The 22,547-nt window shown below is 36.1% G+C and overlaps 1 pseudogene; it reads right to left on the minus strand.

Annotated features, from left to right (window-relative positions):
* Positions 1–4,272: 4,272 nt before the first annotated feature.
* Positions 4,273–7,069, minus strand: LOC694655 (little elongation complex subunit 2 pseudogene; annotated as a pseudogene).
* Between the last annotated feature and the right edge of the window lie 15,478 nt (positions 7,070–22,547).

Genomic DNA, 22,547 nt, shown 5'->3' on the forward strand with positions numbered 1-22,547 from the left:
AAGATTAGTGACCAGTGCCTTTCTTCTCCTCTGACAGCTTGCGGATGCAGGATGGATTTACGTGTCCCTGGAGGACAGGAAGGCATAAACAACGCTTGGCATCAGCATCATGCAGTGCTGACATCACCAGTTCAAGTCATCTGACTGAGCCAGAAAATTAGAATCCAAAACTTGATTTCGTAGCATACTGCCATGCAAATGAGGAAATATGACAGGTCTCAAAAGTGCCTCTGAATGTAGACCCTCTCACCCATTTTTTTTTTTTCATTCTGAATGAGTATATTCAAAGAGAGAAAATATTGCAAGCACATCCTGGTCAACTGGGGAAATGAAGGTTTGAATATTGGCCCTGAAGTTGTAGACTAAGTGGTAATCAATGCTTCATAATAATAATAATAAGCTCCAATCACATGAAGGCAAAAACCAGTCCTAACCTGAAGATAACATATTTGTATGGTGGAATCGTGCCATCTCCTGCTTGGCAGCATCAGACTGACGAGCAAGCTGTGTTTGAGCTGTCAGATGCTCGGCCATCACTGTCAGCTCCACTTCTGACACTTCAGTTATGTCTGTATTTTGAGAAAGGCCAAAACACTGATGCTTCCTAAATCTATTTTCTGGCCCAGAGTTTCATTTTTTTCATCAAAAACCTCATATATCAATAACCAGGAGAGAGATTACTCTTTTTGAAGGAAGGGAAGGATTTCTGAAATATAATCAATTTATTTGAACATTTATTGTGCTTTTACTTGGTGATCATTACACTCTCTAAGGGGCACTTTTTTCAAAGAATAGGTTATTTATTTTATAGAACTATTTCATGATGCCATTTTCACCGTTATTGCAATACACTTCAGCATTTCAGGCTCAACAGTAGTTATTTTAATGTTTTCAAGGAGATAATCCATAAAAGCAGTATATTTTACAATGTCTATATTTTATGTATTTATGTATGTATTTATTTGTTTGTTTGTTTGTTTGAGATAGTTTTTCATACTCCGTCACCCAGGCTGGAGTGCAGTGGTGTGATCTCAGCTCACTGCAAACTCCGCCTCCCAGGTTCAAACAATTCTCATGCCTCAGCCTCCCGAGTAACTGGGATTAGAGGCACAGGCCACTATGGACAGCTAATGTTTGTATTTTTAGTAGCGACAAGGGTTTCACCGTGTTGGCCAGGCTGGTTTTGAACTCCTGACCTTAAGCAATACACCCTCCCAAAGTGCTGGGATTAGAGGCATAAGCCACTGCGCCAGACCAGTGTCTATATTTTATATTTGATTCTTTGTTTCCAATGTTATGTACCTACAAAATTAGTAAAATCTGTGTTTATTTGTGAACTTGATATTTTACCTAATGAACTTTATTTTATCAGATAAAGTCAACTAAAATATGTTGAATAGTTGTATATATATTCAGCCTTATAAACTACATTCAGTTACCAAGTGATGTTAATAGTAATATTGCTAACCAACAAAAAAAACCTAACTACTTATTGAGAGGCTACTATGTGCCAGACATGGGGTTAGGCAATTTGCATGCAAAATCAAAATTAATGTTTACACATTTAAAATAACTTCTTGGAAGATAAACCTAAATTAAGAAATATTCTTACATCTCCTTTGAAATGGTTTCTCTTCACCTACATTATTTCATAAACATGAAGGTTAAGATTATCTTACTACTCATTTTAAGGGGAATGTGTGAAATGAATAACTTCTCAGTGTTATCATTTTCAAATTTCTGTCCTCTACTTAAGCACAAAAAAGTCTAGATAGTTTCACACTCAAACTTCCCAACATGAAATTTAATCACATTTCGTGGAATAATGCCTTCCCTACTTGCTATGAACAATGAAATCAGAATTACTGCTTACTGGAAATTGTCTCACAGGGCTTTGGCCTCTGTGATGTGAATATAAGCATGGTAAAATATTAATTTTAGCCTAAGTTTTTTTTTTATTCTACTTGTGCAGTTAACATAAAAATCAAAATCTTTTGGCAAAAAAATAAAAGGATGAGAATGATAACTAGGATTTTCTTAGATGGGGAAAGATGGCAGGTTGCTGTTGACAACTTGAGATGGTTAAAATAAAATAACACTAGAAAAACGTTAGGAAATTCATAATTGCTTGCTAAAAAATGAATTAAAGCCTCTAATTGTAGTACATTCCCAGTGTCTCAGGTATATCATCTTTTATTGGTGTTTATAATGTCTGTATTGACCTCTTTGACCTTGGCTACAAACATAGCTATTACTCCTTTACTGACTCTCTCTCTAGGGGGTGGTGGAAACTTTTACCAGTTTGCTCTGCTTTTCTGGCTTCAAAAGGAAGTTGGATACAGGTTCTCTTAATTACTCAATCCCACAAAATGTATATAGGGGCCTATAACTAATGGACTAGGGAGTGCTGATGGATAAGAAGCCCTCAATATCCATCTAACTCTCTGCTTTTTCTTTCTTCGGCATCCCAGGATGTTGAGATTCCTTCTGTGATACCAGAAACACACATATATACGTATATGCGCACACATATAAATACTCGAATAAAGTTTAAAATTGCTCTGCAAGGATTCTTTCAAACGTTATACTTTGAACCAGTCTGTCAATTTCTTCACTGTTCACACTAAAAGTATAATAACTGATTAACTGCTCTAGGGTGTTGGCTAGGTCATTTCAGAAAAAAATGAGGGAGGGTAGTAGTGTTACAAAGTGGAAAGCATCTTGATTATTATTTCACAACATCGTCTTATTACAAAAAAAAAAAAAAAAAACAGAGAAAGAGAAAAAAGAAGTATACAAATTGAACTTATATCCTTTAGGGTATATTGCTTGTGATACACCTCCAAGCAAGGTGATACAATAACAAATCAAAGGACTTTACTTACCATGTCATCCAACACCCTTTACTCTGTAGGCAAGAACAAAAAAAAGCACAAAGAATACAAATACTTATTCTGATGTTACATACATCCTTCTGTCAAAAGGTATTCTAGAATATAGTTCTCCACTTTTTGGCCTATCTCATTGTCAACATTGTTACCAGTTTGAAGGATTCCTACATGCTCCTGGACAAACCCTGGCCTGATTTTCCCACTATGGCTTCCGCTCTAGTTTTTTCTCTTTGTCACTTAAAGAAATAAAACTCGGGATGATGCCGTATACATGGTAAAGTGTTTTCCTTTATAATTTCAAGGAATTAAACACTGAGGTATTCGTACCTTCTTTTATATGGAATATTAATAGTAATAAACACAGGCATACCTTGGAGATATTGTGAGTTCACTTCCAGATCACCTCAAAAAAGTAAATATTGCGATAAAGCAAGTCACACAATGTTTCTTCATTTCCCAGGACATATGAAAATTATGTTTATACAATGTTGTAGCCTGTTCTGTGTTTAACAGCACACAGTATAAAAAACAATGCGTGTATCTTAATTTAAAAATACTTTATTATTTAAAAAAATGCTAATGATCACCTGAGCCTTCAGTGAGTCATAGTGGAAAGTCTTAGCTAGTGGAAGATGTTCCCTCAATGCTGATGGCTGCTTATAGATTAGGATGGTGTTGCTAAAGGTCATGGTGGCTGTAGCGATTTCTTAAAAGAAAACAACTACAAAGTTTGCCTCATCAATTGACTTTTCCTTTCTTGAAAGGTTTCTCTGTAGCATGCAATGATGTTTGGTGGCATTTCGCCCACAGTAAAACGTCTTTCAAAATTGGAGTCAATCTTCTGAAACCCTTCCACTGCTTTCTTAACTAAGTTATGTAATTTTAACTTGCAACATTCATCATTTTAAAGGAGTATATAAAAACTGTCAAAATGGGTCAGAAACAAGGTTTGCAATGCTCATAATTATCTTCAACATTGGCAATATTCAACCCTTTGAGTCAGTCTCAACAGAGTCAGTCTATCAGAACAGTGTTGTTCTTGATTAAAAAAAAAGCAAATTATTTTTCTATTTACAATTTTTAGAAAAGGTTTAATGTAAAAATATTTTTCTTCTTTATATATTTCCCTGCCATGGTAATGTTAAAACATATCAAGATCCTCCTCAGACTTTAAGGGGGAAAAGCATAACATTCCATTTTAGTTGAAGCATTCCTTCACATAGCCAACATATTTTTTCTAGGCACTCTAAGAACTCTTCAGAATACTACAGGAAAAATGTTCCTCTTGCCTACTGATCTGTTAGTTATATTTTCCCTCAAACTTTTCTAAATTAAACATTGTTATAACTGTTTTTTAATTTAATTTTCCATGGTTCAGTCCTCAAGTTATTTTTCTTTTATTTGGAAACACTCCTTCAGTTTCAACTTGCTGAACAGGCAAGCAACTGCTTTTGGCTTCTATGGAAACTGGAATCCTGTGGCTGCGTATAGGCATTCTGGTTCCACCAACTTTTGTTGTGTTGTGATATCCAGTGATTTAGGTGGAAAAGTACAAGGTATTCTTCCATGATGGATATGATATGGTAATAACAGGCTGGGATCTAATTGGACCCAGGGAACTGAGAGACTGGAAGATACAAGAAGGCCACAATGGGTTTTATACAAATAGTATGCTGTCCTAGAACTTTTCCATCACAGACCTTATAGATCAGGAGTGAATAATCTTCTGCTGCATGATATAACTAGTAGGAACTCTCCTGCAAGCTACTTAATTTCTTTAGAATGTGTTGGAGGATGTTAATTGGAAATCTTGAGTGCTGAAACTTTTCTTTTAATTCTTCTGAGGTAATATATTCCAGTAGAAAAAGCTTTGAAGTAAAAGCATTGATATGCCCAACATAAAATGAGCTGTTGGAATGCAATAAACTTTCAGTTCATAAGTGACAAAGTTCACTTTCAATCAGAGCTTCAAGTTCATAACAAGCTTGATACTCTACTTTTGATAGTACATAAACTGGAAATTGTCTTCTGATTTTCTTCTGTTTTTTTTTTTTTTTTTTTTTTTTTTTTTTTTTTTTAGAACATGGTCTTGTCTCTATCCTCTGGACACTGCGGCACATGAGAAACAACAGGTCTTGCAGGCTAAATAAATTATAAACAAAACTTCCTTCTTGAGGAACTAGGTATTCCTATGTATCTTCAACATAGTCCTGAAGTTCATAGGGCAATCGTCCTTTGGGCTTCTGAAATGCAGAAGGCCATCCAGATTTTGGTCAACTAGAGCTATCTGAAGGAACAGACAATTGCTGAGAAACAGAAGACTGTTTAGAATTTTCTAAATTCATTAAGGACAATTCGGGTACTTTTCTGGAAATTGGCTCTAAGAGATTATCCTGCATTTTTAAAATTTCTCCAACTGGATCATGTGTTTTATATACTCACTTGATAAGTTTTTTACAAAACACATGACTCTGCAGGCCTACAAGCAGTATGTCTGGTTTCCTACAGAAGCCTGTCCTGAGGAAGAATTTGGACTGACTGAAGTTAGAACCCACAACATCTGTCTTTCCATCACTATTATTTTTACATTCCATATCAATGATTAAACACTCCTCATCTGTATCACAGTTGAAGAGAACTGTATCTTCAGTTTTAGCTGCTTCTGATCTAACAGTCTTTTCCTTTGAGTTGTCCAGGTTTTCCAGAACATTGGGTCTTTCACCATCAGCATGTACCATGTCTACAGTTGTATCATTTTTATTAGAAGTTTCAATTTCCTAAGAATTTTCTAACTGTAAGGCATCAGATGTTTTCAAGTCACTATCTTGCTTCAAAGACTTGTCAGAATTTGATACCTTATCACCACATGATTCAAATCCCTGATTATCTTTATTTTTGCACTCTTCAAGGTCACCATCCATACCAGTGACCAGTTGTTTCTCCTTTTGCAATTGTTCCATCAGAATCTGAGATAAACTGCTAGAATTAGCAGTAATGTCTGGTGCACTTGTTGCCACAAGTGTAGTTACTGTTTTGGGGGCTGCAGGAGCATCTGTCATGTTAGGTACTGTGGAAGCTCTTGCTGGAATTGGTGACTTTGATGCTTTGGTGGTGGTTACTCCAAAAGTTTCAAGTTCTGTGATGTCATCATCAAAATCCAGATGCAAGTTTTCAAGAGTCTCAATTTTTCAGTACTCATTGACTTCACGGGACATGTCCATTTCAGATATAAACTCTTCGGGTTTGTCCATAAAGACTGCAGGTACTGGAACAGATGTGTTTTGGGGTATCATAAATTTTCATGGAACTTCATGAAAGATTTGATTTCTCTCTCTCATAGTTACTTTATTTTGGGGAAGTGGTGAATTAATATATATTACTTTAACTGGTTTTGAACCTGCGACTGGTATTACTTGAATCAATACTGGATGTTCCCACTGTTCCTTGTACATTGGTCCATGATTATTTAATAAGGTAAATAATGATTGACTAGTTAGAGCTAGCTGAGGGTGGTATCTTGAAACAAGCTTCTCTGCATTTGGATCTTTTCTAATATCATAATGCATAGTTTCAGCTGTTCATTCTGGCAATTCAATGGTAGATATATCATCTTTTGAGAGCTGCAACTTTATAGGCATTGAGGGAAATACTGTTTTCACATATTTTACCCTGCCCAATGCAGAAAGAGTTTTTTCTAACTTTAATTCCATCTCTACTTTGAACGGGAGGAATACCATTAAGCTGGTGACCTAGTGGAGAGTGTAGAATTCTAGGTACTTTTTCACTTGTTCAATGCAAGCTCTTAAAATTTTCTCTGGGAAGAGACAAACATCACTGGAAAGCATGTTATAATCCTGTGCACATTTCCTTGCAGAATTCTGCAAAAACTTTAGGAACCCAGTCACTTCTTTATTCACATTTTTTTTTTCATATCCAAGGAGTGCAAGAAGTCATTTGTATTCATTCCAACAGCTTTGAAATTTGCAGGAATCTTTGCATATTTAATCAACAAGTCCACATAACTCCTCTGCTCGCTCTGTTCGATAAAACAGTTCTTTTACACTTGGAGCCACTGAATGGTCTTTATAATTTTCTCAAGAGAAAAATGTCTTAAGGCCATTTTTGAGGAAAATATCCCAATTCAGTCCTGATTCACTTATGACCATCTTGGAGCTCATCTTCCTAGATTTCTGCTTCACTCTAGCTCACAGTTCACAGCTGCCTGGCTGCAAGGGCTTCAATGGAGGCAGGATCCCTCCAGAATTTACTCAACTCATGGTTCGCAGTGGCTCTTGCCCAGGCTGCGGCCACATACCACATACGCTCCTCCCCGCTCCTCACATTGTTGCGTGCACCTGGGAAAGCCATATTTAAAGGACGTGGCCCAAATTATGTAATTTTTGTTGTCGTTTTGATAATGTTCATAGCATTTTCCCTAGGAATAAATTTCATCTCCAAAGAAACCACTTATTTAGGGTATTCATAAGAAGCAACTCCTCATCTGTTCAAGTTTTACCACAAGGATGTAGTAGTTCAGTCACATCTTCAGATTCCACTTCTAATTCTAGTTCCCTTGACATTTTTACCAGATCTGTAGTTACTTCCTCGGTTCAAGTCTTGAACTTCTCAAAGTCAACCATGAGGTTTGGAATCCTCTTTTTCTAAGCTCCTGTTAATGTTGATATTTGTCCTTCTTAAATGAATCACAAATGTTTTTAAGCATCTAGGAGAATGAATCCTTTCCAGGAGATTTCCAATTTACTTTGCAGATTTAAATGATTTTTCAGGTCTATCAGAGGAATCACTGTGACTACTATTTATGGCAGCTGTAGCCTTACAAAATATATTTATTAAATAATAAGACCTGAAAGTCAAATTATTTCTTGACTCATGGGCTGCAGAATAGATGTGTTAGGAGGCACAAAAACATTAGTCTACTTGTACATCTCCACTAGAGCTCTTGGTGACCAGGTGCATAGTAAATGAAAAGGAATCGTTTGAAAAAATTCTATTCTAAGCACTATGTCTCAACAGTGGGCTTAAATATTCAGTAAACCATGCTGTAAACAGATGTGTTGTCATCCAGGCTTTGTTTCATTTATAGAGCACATGCAGAGTAGATTTAGCATTGTTCTTAAGGGCCTAGGATTGTCAGAATAGTAAATGAACATTGGCTTCACATTAAAGTCATCAGCTGCATTGGCCTCTAATAAGAGTCAGACTTCCCTTTGAAGCTTTGAAGCCAGGCAGTTATTTCTCTTCCCTAGTTATGAAGGCCCTAGATGACATTCTTCTAAAACAAGGTGGTTTCTTCTCCATTGAAAACTCTGTTGTTTAGCATAGCCACTTTCATCAGTTATGTTAGGTATTCAGGACAAGTTGCTATAGTTTCTCCATCAGCACTTTTTGCTTCTCTTGCAATTTTATGCTATGGACAAAGCTTTTTCCCTTAAATCTCATGAACCAACCTCTGCTAGCTTCAGCCTTTTCTCCTGCAACTTTTCATCTCTCTCAGTCTTCATAGAATTGAAGAGATTTAAGGACTTGCTCTGGATTAGGCTTTGGCTTAAGGGAATGTTGTGGCTGCTTTGATCTTCTATCTGGTCCACTAAAAATTTACATCAGCAATAAGGCTGTTTTGCTTTCTTATCATTCATGTGTTTATTGGAGTAGCACTTTTAATTTCCTTCAAGAAATTTTTCTTTGCATTCATAATTTGGCTTACCGGCATTGAAAGCCTTGCTTTTACCCTATCTCCACTTATGACATGACTTCCTTACTAACCTTCATCTTTTTTAGCTTTTGATTTAAAGTAAATGATGTACAATTCTTCCTTTCACCTGAACTGTTAGGCATCTTTGTAATGTTATCAATTAGCCTAATTTCAATATAGTTTTGTGTCAGGAAATAACAAGGGCCAAGGAGTAGGAGAGAGTTGAGAGAAGAACTGGTTGGCAGAGTAATCAGAACACGCACAGCATTTATTATGTTTGTCATCTTAACATGGATGTCGTTCATGGGGAACCCAAAACATTTACAATAGTAGAAAAAGATCACTGATCACAAATCAGTATAACACATATAATAATATTGAAAACATTTAAAAAATTTGCAAGAATTACTAAAATGTGACACGGAGACATGAAGAGAGTACATGCTGTTGAAAAGTGGTGCTCATAGACTTTCTCGACACGAGGATGCCACAGACCTTCAATTTGTAACAAATGCAATATTTTCAAAGCATAATAAATTGAAGTGTAATAAAATGAGGTATGCATGTACTAGGAAGAACCATTCAAGAATAGAGAATGACCCTCTCTAAAAGTAGAGGTTGATTTAATGTAGCAAATACAGTATGCTGCATCATAATGGTTGTTGAATTGACTACTAAAAGATTTTATAGATATATAAAAATTGTAATATGATGTAAGAGTCTTTGAAAGAGTCACATAATTTCAAGTTGCTAATAAAAACATTACATTAATTCTATGAAAGTAATCATTAACATCTGAAATGTAAAGTAAAATATTTAATTTTAAGATCCTGGATCCAACAGATTTATAGAAGTTTTCACTATTATAATGGAGACTAAGAATAGAATTTTAGTCCCTCTCTGAATTAGAGGATTTAATATTATCTGTTCTCAGAAGAATATGATATAATGAAATGGGCATATTGAAAATATTCAAATAAAAGGAAGCAATCCACAATGTTAAACTCAAAAAGAATTCCTAGTTCTTTTTGAAAATTATGACAACATTTCTATAATTTGCTACCTGAGGAAGTGTTTGAAAATTTGAAAGGTCTTTTTGTTTTTGGTGGTGGTGTTGCTAGTGGGGTACACTTTATGTAACATCTAAGAATGATATTAGCATTTTTTATTATTCCAGTAGATTTTTTTTTTTTTTTAATTTAGAAAGTCTAAATTTAGGCTTTCTTTGTGACTGATTTTGTAGCATACTAATTCTATTCATGATGGCCATCAGGAAAACTCCTAAATGTCAGCATTGCTTAACGTTTTTCTTGATTTAGCCTCTCCTTTGGATACATACGATTCGTATTGATATTTAAGAGCTTCATATAAAAATGTATTGAGTGAGTTTCTTTGGCTATCTGTGGGAATCTGCTAAAAAAAAATTGATCTTTCCTCGCAGTGAACGGCTCCATTTGATTCACTGTTTTTTAATATCTAGGGAGCATTGTAGCACACAAAGTGCAGAAGTAGACATGAAAGGTTAGTGATTTGCTTTTATAAGACATGCCCTGCTTAATCTGTTATACTAATGCCTTTCATAGCATCACCCCGTAAGATAAGAAACTTAAAACCATGTTTTAATAATGCGGCCTCATTGAGAATTCTAAGAAAAAGCTTCAGTTGGAGTCATAGAGTGAACACTGAGTAATGGCCAGGGTCAATAAAATCTGAAGTAATTATTTCAGAATATACTTTGGATCAACAAATTTTTGTAGCTCATGTGCCTTGCTTCCCACTATAGCTGAAGGATGCAGAAGGGATTTTTGTATTCAAGTCAGGTCAATATCAACTTATATACATTCACAGATACAAAAGTAATTATCATGGATTGCATTGACAGTATCATTTGTCACCAGTGACTGCTATCATAGTCATTTACATTTGGCATCACAGTTAAATAGTTTTATACCAGTCTTTTTTGTGGCCTAAAAACACTGAACCAATGAGTCATTTAGGAAATAATAAGTATCCTATTTTGTTTATTATTTCCAATGGCACATGGCAAGCTATGATTTAGAATGGTGTAGGATTTTATTATTACAATTACCTTATAATATTACACCTTGGATAATAAGGGTGATTCAGACAATCAAATGTTTGACATTACTGTGTCTTAGAACTTTAAGAGAACTTGTATATTTTAAGAGAGCCTTAGGATTAAAGCCAGGTTTCCTATGGGAGGAAATATAGTTTGCTGTAGGCATAAAGGGTGTGTGCGTGTGTAAAATGGAAAGAGAAAAGAATTCAGAAACACACAAAAGAAAGATAACAAAAAGAGACAGATGACTGAGGAGAGACAGATCTGAGGTTGAGTTATTGGAAATGCATTGCTCTCTGTAGGGCATTTGAGTCCACCAAGCACAGTGCTTCTTTGAGAAAATGCCTCTGCTGCACTATCTGGAGCCCTGTGCGTTGTAGCTGCTTTTTTTAAGGAAATCAGATGGATGTGTTTTCATCTATTCATATTTACCCAGGCCTCTTCATGACCGAAGGCATTTACTGATTTCCAAAATAATTAGTTGGGGTCACAGGTGCACTGAATACACTTTACCAAGGTAATGGTTACAGAATGTTGAGATAGGGCTTGGCACATAGCAAGGGCTGGATAAATGTACGTAGTTAGTATTATTCACTTTGTGATGCCCTATTGCATTTAAGAAAAAGCATCATTTTATAATAATAACAACAAAACCACCCTAACTTCACATCCAGTCAGCCAGTATTTATTTATCTTGGTATTATAGTGAATATATATATATGTGTGTATACATATATATGATATAGATATATGATTAACACAATGACCTATAAGGCAGGTACTGTTACAAATAATTGTAGGTACTAAATAACTATATTACTGATATGAAAAGTGAGGCACAGAGAGATTAGGTATCTTTGTCTATCGCCAAAACTATCATGAGCTTGTTTATTTAAATATAAAAAATACAGCTATTTGACTCCTTCTATGTTCTCTAATCCATATTTAATTAGCTTTCATGTACTGTGACTTTATTTGAATTTTGTAGAGATGATCATATCAATCTTTACGTGGAAGTTCTTTTATTTCTACCATAAATTCTGGTCTTACTCTCCCAGCAAATTATTTCCATTCATTCATGTTTCTGCAGTTGCTGACAGAGTAGAGAAAAACAAAGTGTTTCTCCTAGTACACTTTCACAACATGCTTCTGATACCAGGTGTGCAGAGGTTTACTCCCACACCTTAAGCTAACAATCAGTTCTGCAACAGATATGAGCTGGGTTTCCTCCAGTTCAATTCAATTCAATTCTGACACTATCTACCCGGGCATAGGTTCAGATCCTACAGGTTGAGGGCTCAGCCCCAAAGACCACCACTTACTTCTGATGTCAATCACAAGCCCCGGGTTGCTTTACCTGTGCATCTGACAGGCTGGCTGTAAATCCAGGTTCTCGCAGTTCCTTCCTTAGGTTCGATTAATTTGCAAGAGCAGCTCACAGAACTCAGGGAAACGCTTGTTTATTTTTACAAGTTTATTATAAAGAATATTAAAGAAGATATAGATGAAGAGATGCGTACAGAAAGGTATGGAGGAAGGAGTTTGGAGATTCCATAATTCTCCTTGTGTGCCATGCTTTAGGAACGTACACACGTTCAGCTATCTTGAAATTCCCCAAACCCAATTCTTTTGAGTTTTCAATGGAAGCTACATTTCATAGGCATAATTTATTAAATCACTGGCCATTGGTGATCAACATATCCTTCAGCATCGCCATGTCCCCTCCCTGATAGTTGGGGTGTAGGGCTGAAAGTTCCAACCCTGTAATCCCACCTTGGTTTTTCTGGTGGTCAGCTCCCATTCCAAATCTATCTAGGGATTGCCAGCCATTCATCATCTCATCAGCATACAAATGACACTTATCACTTTGAAGATTCTGGAGATTTCAGAAGTTGTAAACAAGAAGATGAGGATCAAATATATATTTCACAATATCATACTAACTAGTTGTCCTAATCTCTGTTGCGGTAAGCTATCTCTCTCACCATTAATAGATTTACCTTTGTAAAATCACACAAAAAAGTTTTATGCATGAGCACGTTCTTCAAATTATTAGTGTTACTCAAGTGACTCAAGTTACCAAAGTCCCTGTTTGAGTGGACCTTTATTATAATGGTTCCCACTCCATATACGATGAGAAACTCACTTGCCCCAACCATGCTGTTGATGATACTGAGGAGGTGTATATTTCTCTTGAGCACATATATTGTTCCAATAGCCTGTTTCCTTTGCATTCTCAGTTTCCACTGTGCATCTTGTCTCAAAAAGTTTTTTTTTCTTTGCCATTTTCCTGAATTTTGGATTCTACCCGTATTTTCTCTTTATCTTAAAGTACCACTTCTCTAAAATATATTACTTAATGTACTACTTGAAAAACATTTTAGTTCATATTTGGATGCAAAGAAGAGAAATACATATTACAGTTAGTACTGGCAATAAGTTAATTTGTAACAGTAGACATCACTGTGCAAAAAATTAGCAGGCGTGTCCTGCCATGTGGGCGGCACCACAGGGCCCTTAGCCTCTTGCTATAATTTTGAAATTCTCCTTCATATTATTTCTCCTCTTCAGATTATCTCCCTTTTATGAAAGAATACTGAAAATATCAAATTCTTTCTACTCTTTTAAACCAAGCATTTGTTTGTATTTATTTGATCTAGAATGGGAATGAGCAATCTGCATTTTAGCTAAGGTGACAACAAAGCATAATTGTTTGAGCTTGGTCTCCCGGCTTAATTATCAAAGCCCCCTGTTTCTCTCTCAAAAGGGTATTGGATTGGAAGATGCATTATATGGTCATCCTACACAAGTATTCCTGGTGATTCTAGCACAGTTGACTCATGAAATAAACTGCTATGTTTGTCCTAATTGAGTAAGGAGAACACTAAACCATCACCTTTTCTCCTTGGGTGAGGCCGTGTGTGGCTATCTTATGAAATAGAAAAATGGTATAAAATAAAATATAAATGTGGAACTAAATGTTCACAATATGTTCTCTCTCTCTCTCATTAATATTTTGCCTCTTTACTTGCATTTCACTCTTTCATTCCTCTGTAAGCCCTGATGTCTGCAAAGAGCTTTACGTATTGGAAAGCCATTACTAGCACCAAAGGCCATTCAGTTGAGAGAGTATTGATAAGATCTAAACCCTAGCCAGGTGAAACTGCCATGTTCACTGTCTCTGAGGGTGTGGAACACAGATGTTTAGAGATAATTTTCATGACCATAAACGGGCACTTAAATTTCAAATGATCTCTAAATATGTGTTAACAACATAACATATGTGTTAACAACATAACATATGTGTTAACAAGGAACGACTTTATGTTGCCCCTTTCTTGTCCAATTTGTTAACTGGTTGAATAAATTGAAAATTTAAAAACTAAAAGTAATTTGAAAGTTTCTAAGATTAATCTTCCTTCAAGGGATTCAAAGAAAGAAAATATACACATATGGGAAGTATAGGACACATTTTAATCAAATAGCTTGCTATGGATTTTCATATTAATTGAATTACAAAGTTAATATATTTCCAGGAAACCTAAATTGACCTATGAAAATGGCGATAAACCTTGAAGAATAATGCTGATGTTCGTAGGACTGCCTTAGTGATGTGTGCAAAGAAGAAAAAAAGGAACCATCAGTTTTAAGTAGTATTATCATCAGCCTCTGCAGCATCTATACATCTATTTTTTTAAAAATAAAAGTGTTTTTGTGATTTGTCTCAACAATAAATTGTAATAAAATTCTCTTATAAGCTTAGGTAAAATGTTCACTGTGAAGAATGTATACTTAAATAATAGTTAAGGAAGTGCTGATTGGAAAAATGCTTCATACACTCCTAAATGCTAATTTTCCATACATGATTTCACAAGCATAGGGTTGCTGTTTATATAGATGTAATATAGTTCTGGAGCATGTAGTTGCATACATAGTAAATACCCAGAGAATAAGGTCACAATTTACTGTCTTGCTTTTCTTTTAGAGTTCATTTCAATGCTTAGGATGACACTGATTTGCTGCCTTGTGCCTGGCCTGTATCTATCTTCAGCTGCTGATCTATGGGTTAATAACACCCAGGGGAAATCTGGCCTATGTTGAATTTGTTTAGTTTTTATATTCTCGCATCTATTGAAAATCATTATTGGCATTTTCAATTTGTTTATTAGGCAAAACCTTTCATGTCAACCAGCAAGTTTAGGTAGAATATCTTATGTAAATCATCTCTACAGCCATACCTTATATAGCATGACCATGGCAAAACACATTCTTTTGTAGACAACAAAGCACAGGCATTTGTCGTATTAATAGTTTCTATAATGGTTGTAGCATAAATCCTATTGTTTGTATTTAAATAAGAAATACATATATTTTCAGAAGTCATGGTAGGACTGATTTCGTAGGATTCATGAGACATAGAAATATTATGGAGAGAGAATAGATGTTTGAACCAAAACATGCAATTCAAATTCTGAAGTCTTGAAACTATATCTTATTATTATTATTACACTTTAAGTTCTGGGATACATGTGCAGAATGTGTAGGTTTGTTACATAGGTATACACATGCCATGGTGGTTTGCTGCACCCATCAACCTGTCATCTACATTAGGTATTTCTCCTAATGCTATCCCTCCCATAGTCCACCTGACAGGCCCCAGTGTGTGATGTTACCCTCCCTGTGTCCATGTGTTCTTACTGCTCAACTCCCACTTATGAGTGAGAACATGCAGTGTTTGGTGTTCTGTTCCTGTGTTAGTTTTCTGAGAATGACGGTTTCCAGCTTCATCCATGTCCCTGCAAAGGACATGAACTCATCCTTTTTTATAGCTACATAGCATTCTGTGGTGTATATGAGCCACATTTTCTTTATCCTGTCTATCATTGATGGGCATTTGGGTTGGTTCCAAGTCTTTGCTATTGTGAACAGGACACAGGAGTTAAGAAGAAATTACATAGGCAGATAGTAAGCATATGGAAGTCCTCAGTATGGCTTTTCTGAAAAGCAGACCCAAATCATTACCTACCAAAGAGCAACCTGCAAAGTTGATCTACAAACATAGACAAGCAAGCGGGGAGCCTGAATGGGTAAATGCTGGCAGGAACTAAGAAATAGATATGTTCAAGATGGCAGCTCCATCTTCCCCTCTCTGCCAGCCAGGTGTACAGTAAGAAGCAGACAAGATGGCACTCATCAACTGGAAAGCCCATTTGCAGAGTAAGATTGGGGGGGATGACCCGCCTTCCCTGCGCATTATGTAAAGGACATACCTGATCAAGCCAGTCGATAAGCCCTATGTAAATCAGACACTGCCTCCTCAAACTGGATTATAAAATCCAGCACATTTGCCTCCTTTCTGCTGGGAGACTGCTTTCTCTATAGAGAAAGCTGTTTCTCTTTCTATGCTCTTCTGCCTATTAAACCTCCACTCCTAGACTCCTTGCATGTGTCCATGTCCTAACTTTTCTTTGCATGTGACAGTGAACCCCAGAGTATATACCACAAACAGTGTAATATGGTTTGTTGTGTCTCCGCCCCAATCTCATTTTGAATTATAATCCCCATAATCACCACGTGGCAAGGACGGGACCAGGGGGAGGCAATTGGATTATAGGGGTGGTTTCCACCATGCAGTTCTCATGACAGTGAGTGATTCTCATGAGATCTGATGGTTTCATAAGCATCTGGCATTTCCCCTGCTTGCACTCACTGCTGCCCTGTGAAGAAGGTGCCTGCTTCTCCTTTGTCTTCGCCATGACTGTAATTATCCTGAGAACTCCTCAGCCATGTGGAACTGTTATTCAATTAAACCTCTTTCCTTTATAAATTGCCCAGTCTCAGGTATTGCTTCATAGCAGTGTGAGAATGGACTAATACAGACTATTGCATTGCTTTTCTTCTTTTCTCAAGGTACAACACATAATTTCACATTTTCACTCTCAAGTAACCATTGTTCCTGTTTCATTAAAGAAAGTGACATCATTCAAAGAGAACTTTCTCAGATTCACAGGAACCCACCTATCTACCTACCACAATCAATATTCATGCTTCTTCCTTCTAATCCATTTCTAAAGATGAAACTTATCTGATTCTATCTAAGGAAACACTCTTTTGTTGTGCACTTGATTCTCTTACCTATCTTTTTTTTCTACTATTTCAAATTTATTTCTCCCCTGTATCTTTACATTAGTATACAAAGTTATTATTATTGAATATCCAATGTAACTACAAATCTTGTTTGCTTTACTTTTAAAATATATTCAGAATACAACTAATTCTTACCGTCTCTACTGCTACCACTATATCTAAGTCACAATCAATTCTTGCCTTGAAATATTCTCTTGCCTCTTTGGATTTTTTGCATGTTTGCTTGATTTTTTGCTTACTTATGACAGAGCAAATGTCACGTTCCTTTTAGAATTGAACTATATTTGGGTCACTCTTTGGCACAAAATCTTCCCTATCTGAAAACAATCCAAACTTCTCATGATGGTCTTGAAGATCATGCTCTCTGATTCACCTCATCTCACTCTGTTTCACTGTCCCTGATTCTTGTCCACACCGGCCTTCAAGCTGCTATTTACTTCAACATGCCTGACACATGCTATGCCTCAAAACATTTGCAAAGTTTCTTCCTTCTGTATGATATCCTTTTAAATATGCTTATGACTTACTTTCTCATCTGTTTCATGTCTTTTCTCAATTATCACCTTCTCGATAAGGCCTGCCCTGACTACTCTATTAAAGTTTAACTCCCCCCATCAGTAGCAATCTTCCTTTTCCTTCTCTATATTCTATAATACTTATAACCTAAACATATAATTTACTTATTTATCTTGTTTTTGTTTAGTTTCCACTAAACTGGAGAGAAGGTTCATACAAGCTAAATTTTTTGTTGATTTTGTTCATATATGGTTAGAATCTATATTAGCTCTGTACTATTAGATTATTAGTAGTAACAATAAGTATTTATTGAAGAGTCAAATGAATAAAATCTGCCACCCATGTCAGACTCTTCTATGACACTTTGAAGACAAGGTATTGTCAACTCTTTTGGGTTCTCTTTTTAAAATAACTTTATATGCAGTATCTTACCTTAAAATCCATAGTTGACTTCTTGGATTCTTGTGGTTGTCTCATAATACATTTCTTGTTCTCTAGTAATATCTCATTTCAATCTGTTATTTTCTTATCCACAGAGTGATATTTTAAAAAGATAATTTCATTACATTTTCGCTTTGCTTATAATCACTTATTATTGCTTTGTGGTTATTGCCCACTGAATGCAATATAAGTCCCTTAGTTCAGCAGATCAGGTTTTTGTATTTCTGTCCCTCTACCGCCACAGCTTCATCTCTTCCCAGGCTTGAGTCTTCACACTGACAGCTGGCAGTAATTGCTGTAAGCTGCAATTGTCTTCTGAACACTGAGATGTACCATCTGTGATGATACAGACTGTTTGCCTTATAAATTATTGCATAACTAGTATCTGGAGTATAAGTGATCAATAAATATTTGTTGGAAAGTTAAAAATGAATATACTAGTTCTCTGCATGTATCATATTTTCTTGCCTCCATGGTTTAGTATATTCTATTGCCTTTGCCTGAGATTCCGTCCTTCTATTTTCTTTATCTGGATAGTGTCTTTTAAATTTCAGATCACTTGTCAGTCTCTCTCCATTACCTATTTAATGAGTCTAAGATGAAGTAAATAGTATTAAATTATATCATGTGTAAACAATAGTCATGAACAGTGCCAGTTCTATCGTTGAATCCAACTCTCTCTGGACATAGAGGGCCAGAGATATTCTGTGACTTGCCCAAGTCATTAAGTCAGTCAGCAGCATAGGAGAAAATTGGTCCCAGATTATCTGAACCCAATGCCATTAATGGCAAGGAGGATGCTTTTCTCTACAACTTGCACAACAAGAAGACAGCCACAAATGAAGGTCAAATAAGGATTGTTCCCAATGGGAGCAAGGTAGCTCCTCCTTTAGGGAGCTCATGACACAAATGAAGGTCAAATAAGGATTATTCCCAATGGGAGCAAGGTAATGCTACATAGCCTCTTCTAGCCTCAACATAGCCATCCAATTTTCCCCCACAGATGGAAGTAAGGATTTTGTGTGTTTCTATTTTTAAAAGTGTTGGTCTATTTCTTTTCATGACAATCAGTTGGGATCTAAGTTCAACGAGCTGGATATGGGACAATCTGTTTGACCTCACTAGCAAATGTGGCCAATCTACCTCATTTATTTCAATTTAGGAATATGCAGGAGACATAAAGATGATATTAAAACTTAAGTTTTTGTGATTCAAGAGAACTCAGACTCTTAGAATGAAAGAATCAGGTCTGAATCCTATAGGGGAATGCTTAATAATCCAACAGATGTGGACAACATGTATTTGAAATTGAGGACTCAGAAAACCCTCACTCAACCTAAAGATAATCCAAGGAATCAGCCTAAAGAGCAAGTATGAGAGGCAGTCATTCATATAGGAAATCTAGTGTAGTCATGAATAAAAATCAAAGATAGGGAGTGCTTTGGATGTAGTCCAGAAATAAATGTGTAGCTTTAAGAAAAAATTGACACTTTCAACTCATCACCTCATCAAATATTTATGTAACAGTATGTAAAAGGAATTATGTTAGTACTGAAAAAAATGACTAGTAGAACTTATTCCCTTAGTTAATTTATAGTTTAGTTAGACATGTTAAACAACTGGCCTTTTAACAAATCATACTGGATAATACAATATGAACATTAAATGATAGAAAGAAGGACACTGTGAGCTAAAGGAACTGTTCTAAAAGAATTCTGGGTGCAGAAATTCAGGGCTTATAGAGTGAATACCAGGTGGTTCATTACAACAATCAAACACCATGGAAAAGGTCATAAACAGATGAGATAAGTTTTGAAGTCCTGTGGGTAAATCCATGTTAGTTGTTATGTTTCATCATATTAACTGAATTCTTCCCACAAATTCAGTAAAGGAGGAGGTCCAGATATTCTCTGTCTCAACATGGCATTGGTGCAGGGGAAAACTTCCTTGGTTTTTTGTATCTATTGATATTAGCGAAGGTGTTGTGAATGAATAGTGGCACCCTCCAAAATATATATCCACATCTTAATCCCCAGAACCTCAGAAATATAACTTATATGGCAAAAGAGTATATTACTTTGTAGGCAAAAACATGTGATTAAGTTAAGACTTTGAGAAGCATAGTTTAACTTGGATTATCGATGGGGATATAAAAGTAGTTACTAGTGTCCTTTTAAGAAATAGGCAGTAGAAGATAAGAGGACTACATAGAGGAGGATACAGACATGCAATGGAAAAGGTGATATAAAAGAGAGCAGAGGCCGGGTGGGGTGGCTCACGCCTGTAATCCCAGCACTCTGGCAGGCTGAGGCGGGTGGATCATGAGGTCAGGAGTTCAAGACTAGCCTGGCCAACTCAGCGAAACCCCGACTCTACAAAAATTACAAAAATTGGCTGGGTGTGGTGGCGGTCACCTGTAATCCCAGCTCCAGGGGAGGCTGAGGCAGTAGAATCGCTTGAACCCGGGAGGCAGGTGTTACAGTGAGCCGAGATTGTGCCATTGCACTCCATCCTGGGCGACAGTGCAAGACTCCGTCAAAAAAAAAAAAAAAAAAAAAAGAGAGAGAGAGAGAGAGCAAAAAGAGATAAAGTCAAAGTCAAGGGATGCTGACAGTCACAAAAAACAGAGACAAGGAAAAAGCAAACTCCCTTAGAGTCTCCACAGCGAATTTAGCTTCCATGCTTGTACTCTGATTTCAGACTACTGACTTCTAGGACTGTAAGAGAATAAATTTCTGTTGTTTTCAGCCACTGAATTTGTGCCAACTTCTTACAGCAGCCTTAAAAAACTAATATATAAGGAAAATGGTAATTTTTCTCTCTTAAATATGTCATTTTGCTAAATGTTGTATGAATATTTCTTGGCAAAGCATTAATATTCATCAGGATCTCCACTGGGCAAGAATATTACATAAAATTTGAAAGAGAAATGAAAAGAACTACTATGATTGCAAAGGATAATAGTCGATGATTTTATAATTTAGACATCATCTATCATTTGAGATTATTGAAAATGTCTACCTACTTCTTGGTCATTGATTTTTTCTTACAAATTTATGTTTCTGTGTAGCCACTTTATAGAATTAGGGTGAAACCCTACCCAAAATGAGGTTTGGATGTCAAGAATGATGGCACCACACACACACCAAAAGCGTATTAAAGAGTTTATTGCTTACCTAATAGGGCTTTGTAGGGAGAACCTGGCAGGCCTTCCAAGCAGGTCGAAAGGTGGCTTGAGAGAGCTAAATAAGGTTACTAGCTTCAAGGTTTTTATGATGATTAAGGGGTGGGTCCATGGTAAGGATTCCCATGTGTGACAGGAGCTTGGGTTCTTTGAACTTCTTGCCATCACCAAAGCAGGAAGGGGCATTCTTGTCAGATTTCCCACATGTTAGACAGGCAGAAGGGGAAGGGGGAGGGCCAAGGCTCAAAATTTGCCAGCAGGAAATCATCAAAAATAGAGTCAGACTATTACATAAAATAGTCTGTCTCCATAAAATTATTAAATATAGTAAAGGTTGATTGAGAAATTTTCTCTATCCTTTATCTATTGTAGCTGCCTCTCCCCTCCCACCCCAGTTCTTCCTCCTTCGTACATTTCTTCTATTTTCCTATAGCTATGAACTAAGTCATCCGCAACAACCACCGGCATTCTAATTGAGTAATTGAGGCTGAAGGAGATCTTGACTTTGCTTATAAATGACTAGCACTGCCTCATCAGAATCAGGGGATCTTTGGTTTCCTCATGTTTACACATTAATGTTTACACTTATACTCATGCACTTAACAAAAACACAAGTAATCTGGTAATCTGTAATTATCTGGCAGACTAAAGCTTTCTGTCCTATCATGAAAGTAAGTATTGCAAGGAGGCATAAATATGTACCTGACCAAGTGAGAGGTCTCTAGGGTGCAGGATTCCAATTTTATATAATGATGCTCAGTCACTATCTGATGCCACTCTATGCTTTATCAGCCTCAGAAGATACCTTAGCCACTTTGCTATCTTCTCTAATAGCCATCCTATCAGACAGATGATTGTATCACTAGCAAAGTAGGAATGAAGGAAATGATTCTGTAGTCCTCAAAGATTCTGAAATTGCCTGATATAGAATAAACTAGGCAGTAAGTTTATATTGCTCACTGTAATGATGTTAAAAGTGAGAGCTTCTAGTACAACTTTGTCAGGAGAAACGAGTTAAATAGATTGTTTATGGAGTAGTTTCTGTGATTACATGATATGCATATCAAAGTGGGTTTATGCATTGCATTTTATATCACCATTCTTGTTTCGGTAAAAACATTTTATTAACCTAAAAGCAAAAAAACTGACATTTTAATGTCCAACATCAGCGTTAAATGACATTTATAATAATAACCAGTAAATCTATAAAACTCTTCAGTACACTAACATAATTAAATTAAAGGTAACAGCAACAATGTAATACTGAAAGCCTCCATGTTTCATCCAGTTAGAGGCAAGAATACTTTCTAATTTTAGGAATGGAACCGAAGATAGTAAATATACGCATTTAAGTAAATATAGGTTATTTTCTTTTAAAACCTTTGCTTTTATATTTAAAAAAGTATTTTTAAATATTACTATTCAGAAAAAAAAGGAATGGCCATCGATAACACAATTTTCTTTTATTCATATAGGTGCTTTTTTTTTTATACTTTAAGTTCTAGGGTACATGTGCACAATGTGCAAGTTTGTTACATATGTATACATGTGCCATGTTGGTGTGCTGCACCCATT

The sequence above is a fragment of the Macaca mulatta genome, chromosome 2 (genome assembly GCF_049350105.2).
Source record: "Macaca mulatta isolate MMU2019108-1 chromosome 2, T2T-MMU8v2.0, whole genome shotgun sequence".
Classification (NCBI taxonomy): domain Eukaryota; kingdom Metazoa; phylum Chordata; class Mammalia; order Primates; family Cercopithecidae; genus Macaca; species Macaca mulatta.